Here is a 13,505-nt window from a genome sequence, read left to right as displayed (position 1 = left end):
GAAGACATTATAGCGCAGTGAATCAGTGCATGTGTGTGTGTTTAGTTGTTTTGTAGTGTGTGTCTTTGTGTGTGTGTGTGTGTGAGAGAGAGAGAATCAGAGAAGCATGACAGACTCCCCCTGCGCAACACAACACACTGATTGGCAAATTGCCAAGCATATCCGCTGCAACCTGAGCTGCGAGTGGCAGGTAGAAATTGAAAAATGTGAAGCGTACTTTTCCGCTGATTGCTCGAAAGATTGCCGTCTCTCTCTCTCTCTCTCTCTCTGTGGCTCCTTGTCTTGTTCCACATCAGGTTATTTTCCACTCCTTCCTTTCTATATAAACGCAGTAAATACATAACTAGCTGTAAGTAGTGCGAGGTGACAGGCGCTCTATTGAAGTTGAAGGCAGAGCAGAGATGCTCGGTGGAGAGCGTGTCATATTTGTCACCGTGTTTTCACGTGTATGATGGGTAGAGAGAATACAGAATGCAGCTGTTGTCATCCGCCGTGTCAGTCTCTAAATCTAACCATCCACGTCTATCCGACAGACGATCCGTCCCTCCATTGATCTTGTCACTCAAGTGTTGGTTTATTTGTCTCGCTGTGACGTTCAAGCACCTAACGGATTGAAAATCACCCGGGTCTTCATCCGACTCCAGATCTTCACTATTGTGCGGACGGCTGTCAGCCGCTAAGCCCACAGAGGCCTCTGTGGACATTGGCAGCCCCTAATTTACCGAGATGGGCCTGCGAGAGTGCCGGCTTTCTCCGCAGCGGGTCTACCTTTTCTCACTCTATTAAAATTCTCCCCCTAATAAAAGCAAATTTGATAAACGCCTTTTCTACCTGTTCCATTACGGAGTCCCCGCTGTGCAGTCACACAAGAGGCTGAAAAGAGCCGTCTCCCAGTGAGTCAAACCACCAAGAGAGCAATTAAATGAGGTACACTTACCTTACTAGCGCCCTTAAACGTTCATTTCAAAAGCACATGCTGCTATTTCTTAGTTACAGGAATGGAGAGAAAATGTCTGCCCCCGTGTGCAACTTTTCTTAAAGGGGGGCTTTATAACCAGAACCGGGTGAAAATGTTATTGCTCAGTGGTTGCTCTTAGCTCTGGAGATTTGATGAAGTTCTCTGTTGTGGTTCACAATTCCTTAGGGAAAATAATCTTGATTTAGAAAAATATTCTAGATTGGTAGATTATATGAGTAAATATATTCTATATTTGTAGATTATATGTGTAAAAAATTCTGGATTTGTAGATTGTATGTGTAAAAAAATATGGATTTGTACATTATATGTGTGAAATATTCTGCATTTGTAGATTATATGATTAAAATATTCTGGATTTGTAGATTATATGTGTAAAAAAGTCTGGATTTGTAGATTATAAAGGAAAAATATTTTAGATCTGTAGATTATATGAGTAAAAATATTCTGAATTTGTAGATTATATGATTAAAATATTCTGGATTTGTAGAATATATAAGTAAAATATTCTGGATTGCTATATATGTCAGAGGTTGCACGCCTCTGGAGCAACTAGGGTTAAGTGTTTTGCTCAGGGACACAATGGTGTGTCACAGTGGATTTGAACCCGGGTCTCTCACACCAAAGGCGTGTGTCTTATCCACTGCGCTATCACCACCCCTTGTGTAAAATATTCTGGATATGTAGATTATATGTGTAAAAAATTCTGGATTTGTAGATTATATAGGATTTTTTTTAGATTTGTAGATTATATGAGTAAAAATATTCTGAATTTGTAGATTATATGAGTAAAATATATAAACATCTGAATTTGTAGATTATATGAGTACAATTTTCTGGATTTGTAGATTATATGGGTAAAATTTTCTGGATTTGTAGATTATATATGTAAAAATATTCGGAATTTGTAGATTATTTGAGTAAAATTTTCTGGATTTGTAGATTATATATGTAAAACATATTCTGAATTTGTAGATTATATGATTAAAATATTCTGGATTTGTAGATAATATGAGTAAAATATTCTGGATATGTAGATTATATGGGTAAAAATATTCTGGATTTATAGATTATATGAGTAAACTTTTCTGGATTTGTAGATTATATATGTAAAAAATATTATGGATATGTAGAATATATGGGTAAAAATATTCTTAATATGTAGATTATATGGGTACAAATATTCTGGATTTATAGATTATATAAAATATACTGAATCTGTAGATTATATGGGTAAAATATTCTGGATCTGTAGATTATATGTGTAAAATATTCTGGATGTGTAGATTATATGTGTAAAAAATTCAGAATTTGTAGATTATATGGGAAAAATTGTCTGTATATGTAGATTGCATCTATCAAATAATTTGGATTTCTATATTGTATAGGTACAATATTCTGAAATTGTTTGATTTATATGAAAAAATGTATGATGTTGAAATCTTCAATAACATTGACTTTTGATTGCTGATCTTTTGGCAACTCCGAGCTCAGTTTGTGACATTGTTAAGATTTCTTCTGAAACTCTAATGGAGCCATTTGTGAGGTATGTGAATGTTTTTCACAGTAGAAATATTTGAGTCAAAGGGACTTATTTAGAAGTTTCCATTTGCTCTATATTTAATCTCATTGATGTCTAGGACAAATGATTGGGATATTAAAGAGGTCATCTTTTTTCTGTAATAATCCTGCAGAATCGATTCAGACATAGTCAAATCTGTTAAATTGAACGAGTTAGCTGAACAAGGACAAACTTATACTGAAAGCATCATCAATGACAGACATTTTAATTGTGTTTGAGTTTCCCACAGGCTTTTTAGGCACAGATTCCATATGAAACAGTGCCAGTATGGGCTTGGTGAAAACACATGGTACAAATTGCAAAAGTTTAAATGGTTGACAAGGCTGTAATTGATTTACCTAGTGGCCATTAAGACTTCCTAATTGATTGACTGATTCATTCTCATTTTCACAGTCCAGCCCTTGATTTATTGGTTTATTACTCTGGTGGCACAATGTTGTCTTGGGTTTTTAAACACACACCTCCAGGTGGACCTCCAGGCGTCACTGTCCATGCCTGTTTCTTATCTCTGGGATCTAATGAGGGTCTCTGTTCTCCTTCATAGACCCTGGGCCCCTGAGAGCGAAACGGATGGATTGTTTGAAGACCCTCCATGTGGAACCAACTAGTGCAGAAATTGTTTGTTTTCTGCTTGGTTTCAAGTGAATCAGTTACTTGTGTGCCACAACAGAGGATATCATTTTTTGGAGGTGTGGTGCAGCGAATTGCTCCCCACTCAACCAACTTACACAAACCCTTTACACTCAACACAATGCACCGAATACACAGCACTTACATCACAACCCCACCTCTTTTAAACCCAACACAGCACTTAGCAGTATTTTAGCTCCAAACGTACAACCAGCACACAGTCGTTGACCCCGTCTGAGACGCCAACTGTCGACACTATTCATTCTGGGTGTAAGCGTTGTTGGTAAAAGGAATCATGGAAGTGTTTTTCTCGTGTCCTGTTTTCGGACTATTTGGCACAGTTTTCCCAGTTAAAATTTCATTTGATTTACTTTCTCTTTGTATCGTTCCCCTCCTTTAACACTGCCCCTCCCCTTCCAGCAGGAGAGGTTTAATTGCAGGGTTACGGGAGCGCGATGCCCCTGGATGCCGCGCGGCCGAACGGGGCCCTACCCTGTCATTTACTCGCGTCAAGCTCGGCTCAGCCACGGGGAAGCTGGAGATTTTCACGGCGGGTCCCGAGAGTAGAGTGGACTTGTCTGCCCCTCAGCGGGGCCATAATGACAGATGCCTTTTAACGGCTGCACAGGGAGAAGAGGAGGGGGCTGCGGGGGCGCCTGTCAATGTGAAGGGGGATCATTTTTGTCGTGTGACATTTTTAATCTTTTTCCTGATCTGCTCTCTCTTTTATGAGTTAGTTTACAACATGAGAGTTCATTTGTGTCTCATTTCAAGCGATTTGTCAACGCAGTGGACAGTGATGAAGTCGGTTTATTTTCGTTCGCTAATAATGGATCATGATTAACTTATCACTGTCACAAGTCCGTGTTTGAAGCTTTGAATCTGCAGTGGTGATCTTGAAATGTAAATAATTGCATTTTTAAAAATGTCACATTATTAAAATGCGATTACATTAGCATGTTAAATAAAAACTTTTGATAATTTGAAAAAAAATTATATTATTATTACTTTAATAAAAATATTACACTTTTTAAAATAATAACTATATATAAGTTGAATATAAGTTTATTTTTTAACACAGTATGTGGGCTCTCTGGGAGTCTGGGACCTTTGCGCTGCTAACGCAAATATTATAAATGCTGTATAATAATTATTATTTGCAATAAAGTATAGGTTTCAATGTCTTATATTTGTTTTTATTAACATAATTATGAGTAAAAAGAGCAGTCGTTGTTTGCTTGAAGTTGTTCTTCAGTATAAGCGTGTGCCTTAGGTGCTCGGTTCTCCTCAGGCAGTGTTTGTGGGTGAGACTTACAGAACAGAAGGGGACAGATGGACCCAGTGAAAGTCTCCATTGATAAGTCCTGTCCTCAGGCTCCGGCCCAGCTGTCGGAGAGCACCGAGAGGGAGGGAAAGGTGAGATTCACCTATTTGAAAGGCAGACAAGTAACATATGTGTCAGAATTACTAAGCTTACACAGAGGTGAGTCAGTGTTTGATAGCTGGCAGACCTAACCCCCGTGTAAATGATAGGCAGATTAAAGAACTTAATGACCATCTGATGGTCAGGGGATTATCCTGAAAGGGTCACCAGCATAGTGATTCTCAACCAGGGGTATTTCAAATGATTTTTGATTGGCTGTCAATAGATAAAGTTGAAGAATACCTACTTGTGACTAATGTAAGTTTTTCTTTATAAGTTATACTGTGTTCCTGTAGCTCAGCTGGCAGAGTATAGTGCTAGCAACACAAAGGTCATGGGTTTGATCTTAAAGAACATCCGTATGTACTGATCAGAAATGCATAGATTGAATTAACTGTAAGTCACTTTGGATCAGACAGATCTCACGGAAAGTCGTGTTTTAGCCATGCAAAATTTGATTTATTTATTTGTGTCCATGGCACGAAATTCAGGTTTTTTTCGTGTCACTTGCACAAATTTTGCATAAATCGTTTTTCGTGTCAGTTGCAAGACTTTTTTTTTGTTTCATTTTATGTATTGTTTTCTCATAGTTTTTTCCTATTTTCTTACCATTGTGTTTTGGGTTAGAATCACTTCTGTTACATTTTAGACATCCTAACCCAAACCCCAACTCTAACCCCAACTCCAGGCGAGAATAGTTTTAAAAGCGGAAGAAAAACATGTAGAAACCAATACATAAAAATACACCCTAACCCAAATCCCTAATATAACCCCAAGTGACAATGATTTAAAAATAGGGAAAAACAAAAAGAGAAAACAATACATAAAATGACACGGAAAAGAAAGCCGTGCCAAAGACATTAAAATCTATTTATAGAAATTTTTGCGGGTGACATGAAAAAAAGCTGAATTTCATGCCATGGACACGAATAAATTAATTACATTTTGCGTGACTATAACACAACTTTCTGTGCAACCCTGTATCACGAAATTATGTACCTTTTTCCGCCTTTTTTTGCCTGAACATGTCACGTATTTCTATTTACGGGTCACTGTCACGTATTTTTTACTCAACTGTTTTGTCATATTTTCAAACCATTGATGCTTCGGTTCAGACATCCTAACCCAAACTCCAACTCTAACCCCGACTCCAGGCAAGACTAGTTTTAAAAGCGGAAGAAAATCATGTAGAAACCAAAACATAAAAGTACATCCTAACCCAGACCCCAAATCTAACCCCAAGTGACAGAGATTTAAAAATAGGGAAAAAACTAAAACAGACATGAAAACTATTTATAGAAATTTGTGCAGGTGACACGAAAAAAAGCTGAATTTCGTGCCATGGACATTAATAAATTAATCATATTTTGCGTGAATATAACACAACTTTCGTTGCAATCCTGTATCACGAAATTGTGTACCTATAGTCACGTAATTTTGTGAGTTCAGGCAAAAAAAGTTTTCCCACTGTTTTTGCCTGAACATGTCATGTATTTCTGTTTACGTGTCACTGTCACGTATTTTTTACTCAATTTTTTTGTCATATTTTCAAACCATTGACGCTTCGGTTCAGACATCCTAACCCAAACTCCAACTCTAACCCCAACTCCAGGCGAGACTAGTTTTAAAAGCGGAAGAAAAACATGTTGAAACCAATACATAAAAGTACATCCTAACCCAAATCCCTAATATAACCCCAAGCGACAATGATTTAAAAATAGGGAAAAACAAAAAGAGAGAAAACAATACATAAAATGACACAGAAAAAAAAGCCGTGCCACAGATATGAAAAACTATTTATAGAGATTTGTGCGGGTGACATGAAAAAAGCTGAATTTCGTGCCATGGACACGAATAAATAAATTACATTTTGCGTGACTATAACATGACTTTCCGTGCAACCCTGTATCACAAAATTATGTACCTATAGTCACGTAATTTTGTGAGTCTTTTACGTGTCACTGTCACGTATTTTTTACTCAACTGTTTTGTCATATTTTCAAACCATTGACGCTTCGGCTCAGACATCCTAACCCAAACTCTAACCCCAACTCCAGGCGAGAATAGTTTTAAAAGCGGAATAAAAACAATGTTAAAAACCAATACATAAAAGTACATCCTAACCCAAACCCCAAATCTAGCCCCAAGCGACAATGATTTAAAAATAGAAAAAAAATGAGAAAACAATACATAAAATGACACGGAAAAGAAAGCCGTGCCACAGACATGAAAAACTATTTATAGAAATTTGTGCGGGTGACATGAAAAAAGCTGAATTTCGTGCCATGGACATTATTAAATAAATCACATTTTGCGTGACTATAACACAACTTTCGTTGCAATCCCGTATCACAAAATTGTGTACCTATAGTCACGTAATTTTGTGAGTCTTTTACGTGACACTGACACGTTTTTCCGCCTTTTTTGCGTGAACATGTCACGTATTTCTATTTACGTGGCACTGTCACGTATTTGTTACTCAACTGTTTTGTCATATTTTTAAACCATTGTCGCATCTGTTTAGGGTTAGATTTGGTGTTTGCGTTAGGATGTCACTTTAAGTATTGGTTTCAACCTTTTTTTCATGATTTATTTTTTATATTTTATGATTTTTAAACCATTGTCACCTGGCATTAGGGTTAGAGTTGGGTTTGGGTAAGGATGTCATTTAATGTAAATCTAACCCTAAACCGAAGCGATAATGGTAAGAAAATAGGACAAAACAGTTGAGTAACAAATATGTAACAGTGAAAATATAAATACGTGACATGTTCCAGCAAAAAGGCTTAAAAACGTGTCAGTGTCACGGAAATGACTCACAAAATTACGTGACTATAGATACGTAATTTCGCAATACTGGGTTGTTCCGTGAGATCATGTTGCTTTGGATACAAGCGTCTGCCAAATGCGTAAATGTAATGTGACTCATTATTGATTAGGTGTTAATGAAGGGGTACTTGAGCCTCACTGGGGATACAAAGTTTGGGAAACACTACCGAATGGCATCCTGATTTATCACGCACGCATAAACAGACATTACAAACTGCTCCAAAGTGTTTTTACCTTCCTCAAGCTAACTTCCTATCTATCTTTTACTTGTTGTGACACAAAATAACAGGTTGGACTTTAGCAGGGATCAAGCGGATTGCGTTCCTTCCCGTTCATTTCGAGAAATCGCTCTCGGATGAACACAGGGACGCAAACACTCCCCGCACCTTGCAAGCAGCAGGGACCGAGTTTGCGGGGCGCGGAAGGCCGTTGTCAGGTAGCGTTCAGGTTCCCTCTGTGTTTATCACATCTACTCTCTTCTTTGTCCCTCACACTTCATCTCTGTCTTTTGATTTCTGCTCGGCTGCTCTCCAAAGGCTTTGACTGACGGTGTCACATTAGGCATGGGGAGACACGGGCGCTCGGGAGGGGGGGCGGAGGGGTGGGCGCTCTTTGGCGCAGTAGGTAGAAACTACCGTAATTATAGAGCACAGACACAGTGAGGAGGAGAGAAAGAGCCGAACACGCAGCTCGCATTAAAAAAGAAAAGCGCAAAAATAAAAGCAAGTGTGTTTTCATGCTGAAAGAGAAGAAAAAGGGAAATAAGTGGAGAGCGAGGAAAGTAGGGGTTTGTAATGGGGGAAAGAGCTTAAACCGAAGGAGAATTGCCTGTTTTTGGTGGATGCATGCAACTCTTTATAGGGACTTTGTTGTCTGGATGCGTGTGTTTGTGGTGATGCGCTCCGGTCAATTCTTTACTTCTGTAGGAGTGAATGCTTTAGTTTTGTAAGAGTGAATGTTTTACTGTTGTTTCCGGTCCTCGCGTTTGTTTTGCTAGTTGTATTTTTCAAAAAAAAAGCATTCTTTAGTTAACATCACGCAATTGCTAACTATGTATTTCTACAGCATTTAAGAAATTCAGATGCAAAACCCTTTAACTGACATGTTTTCTTGTAAATAAGCTTTTTGTGTCTTTCACTGCAAAACCCTCTAATTGCATGCAAAGTTTTTTGGCCTTTTTTGAACAAGAAATTGTAAACAGTTGCAAAATCACTAAAGATGCAACTAGAAACATTGCAAATTATTAAACTGAACCACACATTAGGGGGCGCTGTGATCCACGTGGCTGCCCCATTTGGGATGTAATGAGGTCCAAGTACTCACAAGGGACCCGAGTAGAGAAAAAGGGAAAAAATACAAAAAAAATTACAAATCTGTCCCAAGTGAGCCACCATACACTGTTTTGAATATGGTCTCAATCATCTCTTTACTTTCCTATGCAATAAAAAGCATAAGAAAATATTTAAAATAAAAACTAAATTTTGTTTTAAACAATATAACATATTATTGTTGTCAAACTAAGATATTTGTAGGAAGCTTTGACATCATTTCTGTGACTTATAAAGTGCCTGAGCAGAATTATTATGGGATCGGATGTACAGAATAAAATGAGCAGTCACAAAATTGCTGTCTATTATAATATATCAACTGTCCTACTCGGCATCAACACCAGGTCACGCAAAACTCAAGGACGAATAAATGTCCACAAAACATCTTTAGAGTATTGATTTAGAAAATTGAGTGGATTGCCGCTACAAAGAAAGATTTTCTTTAAATGGGAATGAATACACTCCAAGTCGTGATGGTTATTGGTATTATTATTGGCTCTAAAAGCCACTCTTTCCACTTGATGCTCAAGAAGTTAATGTGAAGGACATTCTGCGTACATTTACTTCTGCTTTTTGTAGCATTTGTTTTGGGTGATTGCAAAGGCATTGCTACGGTATTAAAGGTGTTACTATACACTTGCCAGATTTTTTAAATCCATAGTTGGGTAATTATCGGACAAAACTATTGTTGGGTTACAAATAAAACTATTCTGAGTGTTTGTTAGCCAACCACAGGTTGAAACAACCCATCATAGGTTTATTTATAATCCAACAAATTGTTTTGTCCAATATTTACCGAACCATGGATTTTAACAACCCAGAATATTTTAGCGTTTAGCAAATCGTACCCTTGCCAAAAAGCCCACTCATTTTCGTCCACTTTTCAATTATCAAAAGCAAAAAATAAGTTCTGTTTTTAACAAACATTTATAAAACTTACATAATTTTTTCAATTTTATGAATTTTGAAATCTAAATGCATTGACTATAAAAAGCTAATCTAAGCGAACTACACCACGGTCTCTCGACATCACCGTCATCACCACACAGCTTCCAACAGCTCTTTCAAACTTTATTAAACATATTTATAAAACATGTTTCATTATAAGGAAATACTCTGTGGATGAATCTTTGTTGCGAATCGTTCTCGTTGCATTGTTTTTCAGATCTTCATGCGTGTAGGCGTTTAAAGTCCCAGACCAAGTCTGTAGTCCCACGCATAGCAACTTGTTAGCAACCGCCCTTTAAAAGACACGTTAACGCTATAAAAAGTCATGAGTGGTGGTATTACTGATTTCGTAGAATAAAACGTAAAAATATCTCAGGCTTGTGTTAACCCAAGGGTAAAATTTTTCTTGTAGGGGTGTTCATATTACACCTTCATAATCATGCCATGACCCGTTATGAACATGAAGGACCTTGTATGCACATTTATGACAACTATCATTAAGTGTCGTTCGTTCAATTATGTCATTTTTAATCCAAAGATGACTTTGTTATGATAACTTGACATTAACCAATACATCATAACTTGTCATGACAACTTGACATTACCAAGACAACATAACTGACCCCTTTTTACAAGTGATACAAATTGAATTTGTCAATAAAATGTCATTAAGTGTTAATATTCTACTATATAGTTTTATAACAGCGTCATGAATATTTTTCTTGACCTCAACTACAGTGGTACAAATCGAATTTGTCATGAAATGGTCATGAATCAATATTCTTCAGTTCATAGTGTGTTTTTTTAAGTTTCCTCCATGTGTTTAAGAAATAAAATAAATTATCCAATAATAATAATAATAATAATAATAATGGATACAATTATATTTTATTGCGTTTGGAGAATGATTCTCCTAAAATTAAATAAAACAGTAAAATGATGGGTTAAGCCATGCACCATTGGGTCAAAATTGCTGGAAAAACAGGCAGTTACATTAAATTAATTAATTAATTTAATGTTTTTTCTACTATGTCAGAAAATTTCAGATTCCTCTGTGTGAGGAAGAACACGTTCTGTTACTTGTCAGTTTATTGTGGCACATACATAAAATATAGTCTTATATAGTCTGTTGCATTTAATTAAGGTATTTAAAAATATTTTACATAGTATTAACACTTAATGACATTTAAATGACAGTTTAATGTAATGTTAAGCTATAAAGTTAAGTAGTTTCTTAAGTTTGATCATTATTCTGCTATGTCATGTTTATGAAAGATTTATGACAAGTTATAATGTATTGGTTTATTTCAAGTTGTCATAACAAAGACAATTCAAACAATATCATCTTTACATTAAAAATTACATAATTGAACAAATGACACTTATTGACAGACAGTTGTCATAAATGTGCATAAAATCTCCTTCATGTTCATAACACGTGTCATGTCATTATTATGAAGGTGTCATGTCAGTCTTATGAACCCCCCTTGAAGTAAAGTATTACCAAAAAACACATTGAATTGGGAAAATGAAACTGGAAGTGTTCAAATGCTACAACTCGCTTCGTGATTTGCCTACAAAAATAATGTCATCCCTAGGCCTTTCTATATACGTATATGTGTTCACAGACAGAAACTATTATAAAAAGCCTTGCTATTGTCAAGTGGGGCCTGGTCAGGTGGTACACAATAGAAGAACAGGTGTTATCTGGATGTGACTTTAAAATGTATTCTACGTGAAAACAATTGTTTATTTAGAGATGGGAATATACGGTTAAACAAAGCATTGAGGAATCACAAACCTAGTCACAAATCGCACGTGTATATTTGTAGCAATAGCCAACAATACATTGATGGGTCAAAATTATTAATTTTGGTAACACTTTACTTGAAGTGGTGTTTATAAGACTGACACGACACCTACATAATCATGACATGACACATGTCATGAACATGATGGAGATTTTATGCACATTTATGACAACTGTCAATAAGTGTAATTTGTTCAATTATGTCATTTTTAATGTAAAGATAACATTGTTTTAAATGTCTTTGTTATGACAACTTGACATAAACCTTTACATCATAACTTGTCATAAATCTGTCATAAACATGACATAGCAGAATAATGATCAAACTTAAGAAACGACCTAGTTTTATGGGTCATTTAAATATCATTAAGTGTTAATACTATGTCAATTAATTTTAAATTCCATAACATAATGCAAGAGACAGGTGAAAAGATTATACTTAACTTTATGTGCACAATACACAAATAAACTGACAACTAACAGAACTTGTTCTTCCTCACCAACCTAATGTAATTAACTTTGCAGTGATATGGACCCAACGCTGCATGGCTTTAACCATTATTGTATTGTTTTCATTACATTTTAGGTGAATCGATATCCAAATGCAATAAAATATAATTTTACAAATTTTTATTATTATTATTATTGAATTATTTATTTATTTTTTAAACACATAGATGAACTAAAGAATATTCATGACGTTGTTATAAAACTATTTGAGTATTAACACTTAGGGCCCTATTTTAACGATCTGAAACGCAAGTGCGAAGCGCAAAGCGCAAGTGACTTTGTGGGCGGATCTTGGGCGCTGTTGCTATTTTCCCGGCGAAGAAATAACTCTTGCGCCAGGCGCAAATCAATAAGGGGTTGGTCTGAAGTAGGTTCATTATTCATAGGTGTGGTTTGGGCGTAACGTCAAATAAACCAATCAGAATGTCATCCAACATTCCCTTTAAACGCAAGTGCTCAAGTTCCATGGCGGGTTGCTTTTATTATGACGGATTTACCAGGCACACGCCAGGAGCGGTTCACAGCCGAGGAGACCGACGTTCTTGTAAGAGCAGTCAAAGACAGAGAAGTTGTTTTGTATGGGGATAGAAGAAACCCGCCCAAATCAGCGTAGGTTAAACACGCATAAGAGGAAATAGCCACAATTGTCTCATCAACTGGCATCCCCAGGACGTTGTGCCGCAAGCGCTACAATGATGTCAGGAGACGGGGGAATCCCAAGCTTGCCAGCATAAATCGGGCACGCCGTGTAACGGGAGGTGGATCTGCCTCTACACATGACCTGATGCCAGCAGAGGACATCGCTGCGTCCACCCTCACCGCTGAAAGCCAAGAAACGCAAGCAGTCCAACCCCAGAGTACACTTACAAATCAAGTTCACATACATTAAGGTTTCTTATGAAAACATTTGAATTATTATTTACATAAAATAAACGTAATACAGCCACACAACAAACTTATGAAAATATTTTAATCGTTATTTGCATGATAATTTTTTAACGCAGCCACACAAAATAAATAAAAACTATTACCACAATGCTCACCACTATGATTCCCCTTATCTCATGTGTTAATATTTTTTATTGTAACAATTTATGATTTGCAAAAATAACTGTTGCATCTGTGTAGATTAGATAAGCAAAGTGTGTGCACGTTGTGCACGCTATACATTATGGTCAAGCATGCGCCCTTAAAATAGCATAATGAACAACGCACAACGCGCCACTGACTTTAGACTAGTTTTTTTTGGTCAGTGGGCAATTGTTTTTTGAAACTGCAAAATAGCATCATGGATGGTTTGCGCCGGAACACGCCTCTTTTTTTGTGCTGAACCGCCCAGGGAGCGCAAGTTCATTCCCTAGTTTGCCGACGTGTGTCTATGGAGGGAAAAACCCGCTGTGCGCCGGTGCAAAATACGAATGATACATGCGTCACTGACAAAGTCAATTGCGCTGGGTGCAGATAGGGCC

General features: G+C 36.8%; 1 long non-coding RNA gene across 1 annotated transcript in view; it reads right to left on the bottom strand.

Annotated features, from left to right (window-relative positions):
* Positions 1-4,367: 4,367 nt before the first annotated feature.
* The window catches only part of LOC135774296 (uncharacterized), a 46,558-nt gene continuing 37,420 nt past the window's right edge, over positions 4,368-13,505 (bottom strand). Inside the window, exon 3 of the long non-coding RNA XR_010543670.2 lies at positions 4,368-4,615. This is a non-coding gene — a long non-coding RNA (uncharacterized lncRNA). The remainder of the gene's footprint in view (positions 4,616-13,505) is intronic.

Source organism: Paramisgurnus dabryanus, chromosome 5 (assembly GCF_030506205.2).
Source record: "Paramisgurnus dabryanus chromosome 5, PD_genome_1.1, whole genome shotgun sequence".
NCBI classification, from domain to species: Eukaryota; Metazoa; Chordata; class Actinopteri; order Cypriniformes; family Cobitidae; genus Paramisgurnus; species Paramisgurnus dabryanus.
The sequence above is the reverse complement of the archived record's forward strand: the minus strand, read 5'-3'. Positions and strand labels throughout refer to the sequence as shown.